Below are 9,701 nucleotides of genomic sequence, written 5' to 3'. Positions count from 1 at the left end.
ATATTATTATCAGTGCTGTCTTTGGTGCTGTCCTCCAATGGCAAAAAGGTAGCACTATTGGAGCTGTACTTGGTTCTGCCCTCCAATGGCAGAAAGGTAGCACTGAAGTTTAGCAGAAAATAGGGAGGGGAGAGAACACTGCATGTTCAATGTTGGCCTCTAGTAGCCAAGGTAGTACTGCAGCTTATTAAGTAGAAGGGAGCGGCAAGCAGCGAAACATATAAACTAGAAAAGCCAGTGAAAGCTGTCAGGCTGATAAGCAAGGTAAGTGGGTTTTTTCAATGTTTGAGATTTTAATATTGCCTTTTGAAAGGCAAAATCTCTCCAAAGCTAGAGATTGAAGCTAGTATGGGGGTGGAAGTTAGAGAGGGACTTGGGTTTTCCTGCCAGCAGAAGCTTGGGGTCAGATCTTGCTTTACCAGCACAGGCAGACCGCCTGCTGGGTCTTTGGCTGTTGGCTGGGTTTTTCTGATGGGATTGGGTTTTTTGCGGGCTTGTGAGGAGGGCTTGAGGCTTGGGTGATGGATTTGCATTACCTGCCAAGGCACAGGTGTTTTATAGCAGAAGAGTCCTTTTTTTCACCCTGCTGGGTTTTCCAGTGAGACCCCCTGCTATGTTTTAGCCCTGCAGGGGTAAGGGGATTAGGGTTTACGCTCTTAGACAGGGCTTGGGGGGTATTTTGATCTAGGAGCCCAGCAGAGGTTTACTAAGGGAAGGGATACCCCACTGGGCTGGATTTGGGTGGGAAACATTTTTTACTTACCCTTAGGTAGTAAGGCAGGAAGGATCAGGTCCCATCTGAAGAGTTTCCATAAAATGTGCAGTGAAAATGAAGAGAGGAAGGTAGGATGGTAGGATGCATGAGAGAAAGGAAAGAAGAAGGTAGAGGAAGGGAAAGGAAGCCCTGGCAGAGGGAAATTGACCAGAGACCTCAAATGAATGATCAGAGAGCAACTTTAGGATTTGAATAGCTAGGTTTAATTTTAATTAGAAAGTGAAAGGTCTAGCAAAAACTAGGAGGTATGAATAAAGGGAAAAAGGAACCAAGAGAGTGATCAAGGTCTCGGGGTAGAGAGTGCTGCTTCCACGTTTGAGAGAGCAGACCCTCCTGGAGAGAGAGCAGACCCTCCTGGGTAAAGAGAGAGCAGAGCTCAGGGTCCATAGAGCCCGGCCAGCCTCCAAGGACCAGAGAGGGAAAAGGAGCCAAACTTTCCCTTTTATACTTTTCCTGATACCTCTTCCAAAGGAAGTAGGAGGTGTCAGGGGAAACTGTAGCAGAGAGAGTCCTGGGAGATGTAGCCTTCCAGGGCTTACAATAATTTCATTTTAAAAAATATTTTATTTTTTTAGAAACATTTCCCGTGGTTTAATGATTCTTGTTTTTACTTTCCCCTTCACCCATCTTTACCTCCCTATAACCAACACCCATTTCCACTAGTTTTAAGAATGTGTGACCAATCAAGACTTATTTACGTATTATTGATAATTACATCAGTGTGTCCTTTAGTGTCTACATCCCCAACCATGCCCGCATCAACCCATGTGTTCAAGCAGTTGTTTTTCTTCTGTGTTTCCACTCCTGCAGGTCTTCCTCTGAATGTGGGTAGGGTTCTTTGCCATAAACCCCTCAGAATTGTCCTGGATCATTGCATTGCTGCCAGTACAGGAGTGCACTACTTTCGATTTTACCACAGTGTATCAGTCTCTGAGTAAAATGTTCTTCTGGCTCTGCTCCTTTCACTCTGCATCAATTCCTGTAGGTCTTTCCAGTTCACATGGAATTCTTCCAGTTTATTATTCATTTGAGCACAATAGTATTCCATCACCAACATATATCACAATTTGTGTAGCCAATCTCCAATTGAAAGGCATCCCTTCATTTTCCAGGGTTTTGCTACCACAAAAAGTGCAGCTCTAAATATTTTTGAACCAGTTTGTTTATCTACAATCTCTTTGGGATACAAACCCAACAATGCTATGGCTGAATCAAAGGGCAGGCAGTCTTTTATCTCTCTTTGGGCATAGTTCCAAATTGCCATCCAGAATGGTTGGATCAGTCGACATCTTCAACAACAATGTATTAATATTCCAATTTTGCCATATCCCCTCTAATATTCATTACTCTCCCCTTCTCTCATTTTAGCCAATCTGCTAGGTGTGAGGTGATATATCAGACTTGTTTTGATTTGCATTTCTCTAATAATTAGAGATTTAGAGCACTTTTTCATGCACTTAATGATAGTTTTATTTCTTTATGTGAAAATTGCCTATTCATGTCCCTTGCCCATTTATAGATTGGGGAATGGCTTGATTTTTTTATACAATTGATTTAACTCCTTTTATATTTGAGTAATTAAACCCCTGGCAGAGTTCTTTCGTATAAAGGTATTTTTCCCAATTTGTTGGTTCTCTTCTAATTTTGGTTGCATTGTTTTTGTTTGTACAAAAGCTTTTTAATTTAATATAATCTAAATTATTTATTTTAAGTCTTGCTTGGTTTTAAAATCTTTCCTTTCCCAGAGATCTGAAAGGTATACTATTCTGTGTTCACTTATTTATAGTTTCCCTCTTTATATTCAAGTCATTCAACCATTCTGAATTTATCTTGGTGTAGGGTGTGAGATGCTGACCTAAACCTAATCTCTCTTATTGTTTTCCAACAGTTTCCCAACAGTTTTTGACAAATAGTGGATTTTTGTCCCAAAATTTGGGCTCTTTTGGGTTTATCATACACTGTCTTGCTGACGTCAATTACCCCAAGTCTATTCCACTGAACCTTCCTTGTGTCTCTTAGCCAGTACCATACCGTTTTGATGACCACTGCTTTATAGTATAGTTTAATATCTGGTACTGCTAGGCATAATTCCTTCACATTTTTTTTTCATTATTTCCTTTGATATTCTTGATCTTTGTTATTCCAAATAAACTTTGTTATAGTTTTTTTTTGTAATTCATGAAAATTTTTTTGGTAGTTTGATAGGTATAGCGCTAAATAGGTAAACTAATTTGGGTCATTTTTATTATGTTAGCTTGTCCTACACATGAGCAATCAATGGCTTTCCAATTGTTTAGATCCAGTTTTTTTTGTTTGGAAAGTGTTTCATAGTTGTTTCCGTATAATTCCTGTGTTTGTTTTGGTAGATATATTCCTAAGTATTTTATATTGTCTAGTATGATTTTAAATGGTGTTTCTCTTTCTACCTCTTGCTGCTGTGATGTGTTGGAAATATATAGAAATGTTGATGATTTATGTGCATTTATTTTGTATCCTGCAACTTTGCTAAAGTTGTTGATTATTTCTACAAGCTTCTTAGTTGATTCTCTAGGATTTTTTAAGTAGACTATCATATCATGTGCAAAGAGTGATAGCTTAGTCTCCTCATTGCCTATTTTGATACCTTCAATTTATTTTTCTTCTCTAATTGCTACTGCTAGTGTTTCTAGTACAATGTTGAATAATAGAGGTGATAATGGGCATCCTTGTTTCACTCCTGATTTTATTGGGAAGGCTTCTAATTTATCCCCATTGCATATGATGCTTGTTGTTGGTTTTAGGTATATACTGTTTATTAGTTTTAGAAAAGGTCCTTCTATTCCTATACTTTCCAGTATTTTCAATAGGAATGGATGCTGTACTTTGTCAAAGGCTTTTTTCAGCATCTATTGATTTATTAGTCTTTTGACTTTCATTTATTTGTTCATGTTGTCTTGAGACATCATTAGCTTCTACTTACCCAATTCTTGTCTTTAGAGTCTGGTTTTCTGCTATATTCTTTTGATTTTACTTTTTTTTTCTTTTTTGTTTTAATTTATTACTGTCTGAAATCCAGTGACGTTGACACACACACACTCGCCAGGGCCAGCATCTCCCATGGACAGGTGGCACCTGACGACTTTGACCTGTTGAATAAAATACAGTACTAGTAGTGGACTGCTACACACATGCATCCACAGTTTAAACTACAGTGATTCAATACTGCCACTGAAACAGTACTGCCAGAAAAAGAAAAAATCGATATCAAGTGTTCCCAATTCATAATTCTTTTTTTTTTTCCTTTTAAACAGTTAATGCTGTTACAAACGCTACTGATGTCAGGACAAGGCAAGACACAAACAGTTCTACATCTTCTCTGCAGTATTAATATGGAAGATTTTTATACAGTTTACTGAAGTCTGATACTACACTTATTGCTACCCGTTACAGCTAAAGGAAGAGGGGCTCTCGGGGTCTACACCATGGAATGTCTGCTTTAGTCTTCTTCACTGCCACTTCCTGAGCGATCCTCTTCCTGTTCTTCTTCACTGTCATCATCACTCACTACTGGTATTGCTCCGGATCCCCGACTGGTGCGTTTCCGACCCTTTAACCGATCTTATGCTTTCTCTTTTCGGCCAAGTTTAATCTTCACTTTGACAGAGCGAGACTCAGATTCTGATCCTTCCTTTTCTCCTTCCTCCTCCTCTTCACTTTCTTCTCCTTCACTATCATCCTTCTTTTTCAATTTTCTGTCTCACACTGGTGAAAACAGGCTGTAGGACAATTGAGTCTTCATAGATCAGTGAGCCTTCTAGGTTGAAGGTCTGGGCATTCTGACACAGCAACATCACATCCTTCTCTAGGTCATTAAGGCTCTGGTACTTGTGGTTCTGGGTCCATTCCTTTATTTTCTTGAAGTCCACAGGTTTGCGGATGAGCTCGTAGTACTCTGGCAGTTCTTTTTGGGAAGGAAGCTGAATGAACACCTCACTCAGCTGGCGTCCACTACTACTGTCTTTGTATTTGATCACAGCATCCACAATCTTCTTCATTTTTTTGGTGAGGTTTGGTGAGTTTGGGGAGAGCTTTTCAGCAGGGGGTCCGCCACGTTTCTTTTGCTTTTTGCTATCATCATCTTTGTCACGGCTGCGAGTACTGGTTGTTGGTATTGAAGAACCAGCATCACTGTCCCTTTTGCGTTTCCGAGATGACTTCTTCTATCGGACTTCTTCCTCTATTTCCTCTAATGTACCTTCCTCTATGGCCTTGAGCCACTGCTTCTTGGTCAGTGAGTCGCTGTAGTCGACTTCTTTCCGGTGGCGGGAGCCGTGCCCAAACATCTTTTCTTCCTCCTCTTCACAGGTCAGCCTCTCAACTTCAGCATCATCTTTAATGATCCAAGATGGAAGCTCATCTTCTTCCATCAGGCGTGGCTTTCTTTTGGGGTTTCGAGCTTCCTCTCATCTACGATCCAAATCCATGCGCATGAAAAGATCAAATTCCTCCTCATGTCAGGCAATCATCTGATTAATGGTTTCATCATCTGGAACTTCATTTTCTTCCTTTAGAGGTGGTTCCTCCAAGTCGGGGTTGAGGCACATTGGCGGAGGGGCAGTGTGGGCGAAGCTTGCACTGCTGCTGCCTGTGCTGTGTCTGCTCTCATCCTGTTCCTGATTTTACTTTTCAATTTGGTCTATCCTGTTTTTCAGCTGTTTGATTTTGGTCTCTAATTTGCTTATCAATTCTTTTGATTTGGGGGCATCTTTTTCTAATTGCTCAATTCTAGACTTTAGCGATTGGTTTTTGGCTATAACATTTTGGTTTTTCCTTTTTAATCTCGTCTGTTTGGTTCTTCAAGGCTTCCAGCTGGTCATTTCTGCTCTTCAACTTGCTTATCAATTAATCTGATTTCTCATCCTCACTTTCTAATTGAGAAATTCTCCCTTTTAAACTGTTATTTTCTTGCGAGTTTTCTACCACCTTTCTCATAATCTCAGATTTGAACTCTTCAATAACTTTTGACCAGTTTTCATTTTGTTGGGAAGGTTTAGATATGATTACTTGTTTGTTCTCTGTTATTTGCTCTGTTGTCTGGATTTTTTTCTATTCAAAAGTTGTCAAGTGTTAAAGATTTTTTTTGATCTTTCTCTTTTGGGGTTCTTGTCTCTGACTTGCCATTGTGAGCCCCATGCCCTCTCAGCTTTATCCTCATGCTCAGGGTCTGTCTGCCCTCTTTATATTCCTGAGGTCTCAGGTCTAGTTGTTCTCAGGGTCAAGCCTTCTGTTGGTTCCCTTGCTTGTTCCTCTGCCCAAAGCTCCTTTAACAGTCTCAGGGTACTGCTTCCACAGTCTTGCTCCCCTCTGCACTGGATCCCAACCAAAGTCCATGCCTGTGCTCAGAATCCGTGTCTGCAGTGGCAACCGTGCCTGTGCTCAGGGTCTATGTTCAAAGTCCACGTGTTTTTTAGCCTTAAGTCTTGCTGCTCTCAGGAAGAGGCCCTGGTGACCCCAGGAAGCTGCCAAGGCGTTAATGGGTGCCCCAAATTTGCTCTAACTTTTTTGCCCTGGTTTTCATCCTTTAATGCGGCACCCTATTGTGGGGTCCCTTACTTCATCTGATGTTTTTATGTTCCCTTGAGGAGTCCTATATGTTTCGGTTAGGAGAGGTATAGAAAATATAGATAATGGAGGGCATCAGGGTTGTTAAGATATAATATAAATATTTGTGGCTACACATACTGGATTGTAGGAGAGACTTGACCAGGATAAGGAGTTCTCTTGATTTATCACAGGAATGGCACTTAATCTTAACTGTCTCCCTGCTCTCCCTAGGTCAGAGTCTAGAAAAAAGCAGGCAAGGTAAAAAGGGCTTACAAGCTTTAAATATGTTTAACTAAAAGGTGGGAAAGGAATTTCTATTCTTAAAATCTAAAGGATAAAACCACTGGGCAAGGGGAGGACTTATTTCTACTCTAATCTAAGTGATCTAACAGGCCGGGCCCAAGAAGCAGTGCAGTCTCTGCGAGCTGATTCAAGCCTCGTACCAGCCAGCCTTGAATGGTATAGCTATGTATCAGTGGGCTGGCTTTGAGGGTTCTCAAAGTAATCCGCAGATGATCAGGATGCCAAAACACTAGGTGGTCAAAGATACCAAGAAGAGTGAGTGAACTTGAGGTGCTGTCCACCAGGTCTCAAACTCCTCCTCTGCTTGGTTTTTCTCTGTTGTTCTTGTCCTCTTTGTTAGAATCCACCATCACACAGGATCCCAGGGAAATCAGCATGTAGGGTGTCATTTGCTCTGAGATCTCCCAGGCTGGCAACAATTTTTGCCCACCACTAATGGAGTCTCTCTCTCTTAGGGCACATGCACTTCCTCCTCCTTCATTCTATCTTAGAATTCTCCAGCTCCAGCCTGCTATCTGAACCTTAATTCTTAAATAATTACTACCTAATAAGCAGCTTCTATTTTCTCTACCACCATATTTACCCAGAAGCCCCTAAACCCCGCCATCTTGGAGCTCACAGCAAACCAGAGTAAGCCAAGAGAGAACTTCGAGGAAGAGGAATAGCATAGTTGGACTTTTTCATAGAGGAGCTCTGACTAATACAAAACTAATGTCCTGGTGTGTGTCCTCCTTAGAATCCATCCAAAATTTGGGGGTTGGAGTCAGAAGGGAGGCCTGCTGAGGAAAGGAGCCCATTCAGCCTCCACTCAGCTTTTTGACACTTTTATTTTATTTTATTTTTATTTTTATTTCTTTTTTCTTTTTTAGAATTTCTTCCCATGGTTACATGATCCATGTTTTTGCTCTCTCTCAATCTACTCCCCAAACAACAGTAGCCAACACACATTTCCACTGGTTTCTTCATGTGTCATTGATCAAGTCCTCTTTCCATATTATTGATAATTGTTCTAGGGTGGTCATTAAGAGTCTACATCCAAATCATGACCATATCAACCCATATGTTAAAACAGTTGTTTTTTCTGTGTTTGCAATCCTATAGTTCTTCCTCTGACTGTGGGTAGTATCTCCTAAAGTCCCTCAGAGTTTTCCTGTGTCATTGCATTTCTGCTAGAACAGAAATCCATTACATTTGATTTTATCACAGTGTATCCAACTCTGTGTACATGTTCTCCTGGTTCCTCTTCTTTCACATTGTGTCAATTCCTGGAGGTCATTTCAGTTAACATGGAATTCCTCCAATTTATTATTCCTTTGAGCAAAATAGTATTCCATCACCAGCATATACCACAATTTCAGCAATTCCCTAATTGAAGGGCATCCAGCAAGTCCTTCTCTCCAGACCAGTGTGCCCACTTGCTCAGAGATTTCAGGGGCCACAGGAGAATCCACAAAGCACATGGGGGAGAGGTGCTGGGCTTCCCCTTCTATACCCTGAGACCCAACAATTCAAGAATTCAAGCCTTTTTCTTGGCTTACCTCTTTGGATAGACAACAGTAGGATATCCCTTGCTCTGTCCCATTGTTAGATTTGGTCCTCTTTCTTCTCAAAGCACATTTTTTTCTAACTTGGTGAGGAAGGGTGTGGAGGTTTTAAGATTTGTCCCTCTAAGCCACCATCTTCTCAGATTTCCTTTTTGTCACTTTTAAAGAAAAAGAATGACCCAAGCCTCTGTGGGGTGGATTGTGGTGGGGGTCAGGTATTTGCCGAAGGTCACACAGAGTCAAGTATTCAAATCCAGGAAAACCTTGACACTGGAAAATTTAAATTATTATCCAACAACTCCAAAAATCAAGTTTCATGAGATTTATTAAGAATCACACAAAACATGAAATAAATGGACAAAAGTAAGAGCCAGAATAAAGCTAGCTTTCCAAGCCACATTTGGGGGCGGGGGGAAGAGAAAGAGGGCCAGGGTCTCACGTAAGCTTTATCTCCAAAATTAAGGACATAACATGAGAATGAAAGTAGGATGTTGGAAAAGAGAGTCCAAAATTCTAATTACACAATATTCATTTAAAATGGCAGACTAAACAAAAGAAACAAAAACACATAGAGAGAAATTGAAGATAGGAGAATTTTCCACAATGATCAGTTGGCATATATGTGTGACCCACATCACAAGGAACTTCAGCTACCAATGGATCTCCCTCTCCTCCCAAACCTGAGTTTCTCCATCCATAAACAGAAGGAGTTAAAGCTCTGATAGATCAGAAGACTCATGCTCCCAGGGTGTTAAGTGTTTGTATGTATACAGTTAAAGCCAGAATTGAACAACCATCTTCCTTTATTAGCCCAACAGAGAAGCCTTTACCTAAGTACAGAGGAAACTGAGCAAGAGAAAAGACCTGAGGTGTCAGGCTTTAATCAAATATAGCCTGCTTCTACTCTATCTGCTATTCTTCATTCTATGTTACTTGCATTTGTCATCCACTGCCTTTGTAACCCCACCAAAACATTCAAGACAAAGGTTAGAGAATAGGCCAGAATTCATTTCTTAGGATCTGGCCCTTAAGAAGAAGAAATTATATGTCTGTTGTTGAAATACTGGATGGGAGGGTCAGGAATAGGGTTTGAACCTATCTTTACAGCCATAGCAAGAGAGACGACTTACAAGGAGGCAAGCTCCAAGTGAGAGAGAAAATGAGAGAGAGACAGAGAAAGAGAGAGGGAGTCAGAAAGAGAGAGAGACAGAGAGAGACAGAGAGAGAGAGAGAAGGAGGGAGACATAGAGATATGGAAATCCAAAAGTAAAGAAACAGATATATAAAAAGAGAAAAATTAAGGAACAGAGAGTCAGATAGACAGTAAGTAGAGAAGATAGTGAGCAAGAGAAAAGACGCTAGGAGGCAGGCTTTAATCAAATATAGCCTGCTTCTACTCTACCTGATATACTTCATTTCCTGTTACTTCCATTTGTAACCCATAGCCTATGTATCCCCACCAAACCATCCAAGGCGAAGATAAGAGAAGTCACCAG

At 40.7% G+C, this 9,701-nt stretch overlaps 1 pseudogene; it reads right to left on the bottom strand.

Moving 5' to 3' along the window:
• Positions 1 to 4,196: 4,196 nt before the first annotated feature.
• On the bottom strand, positions 4,197 to 5,244 carry LOC123253549 (annotated as a pseudogene).
• Between the last annotated feature and the right edge of the window lie 4,457 nt (positions 5,245 to 9,701).

The sequence above is a fragment of the Gracilinanus agilis genome, chromosome X, assembly GCF_016433145.1.
Source record: "Gracilinanus agilis isolate LMUSP501 chromosome X, AgileGrace, whole genome shotgun sequence".
Taxonomy (NCBI): domain Eukaryota; kingdom Metazoa; phylum Chordata; class Mammalia; order Didelphimorphia; family Didelphidae; genus Gracilinanus; species Gracilinanus agilis.
The sequence above is the reverse complement of the archived record's forward strand: the minus strand, read 5'-3'. Positions and strand labels throughout refer to the sequence as shown.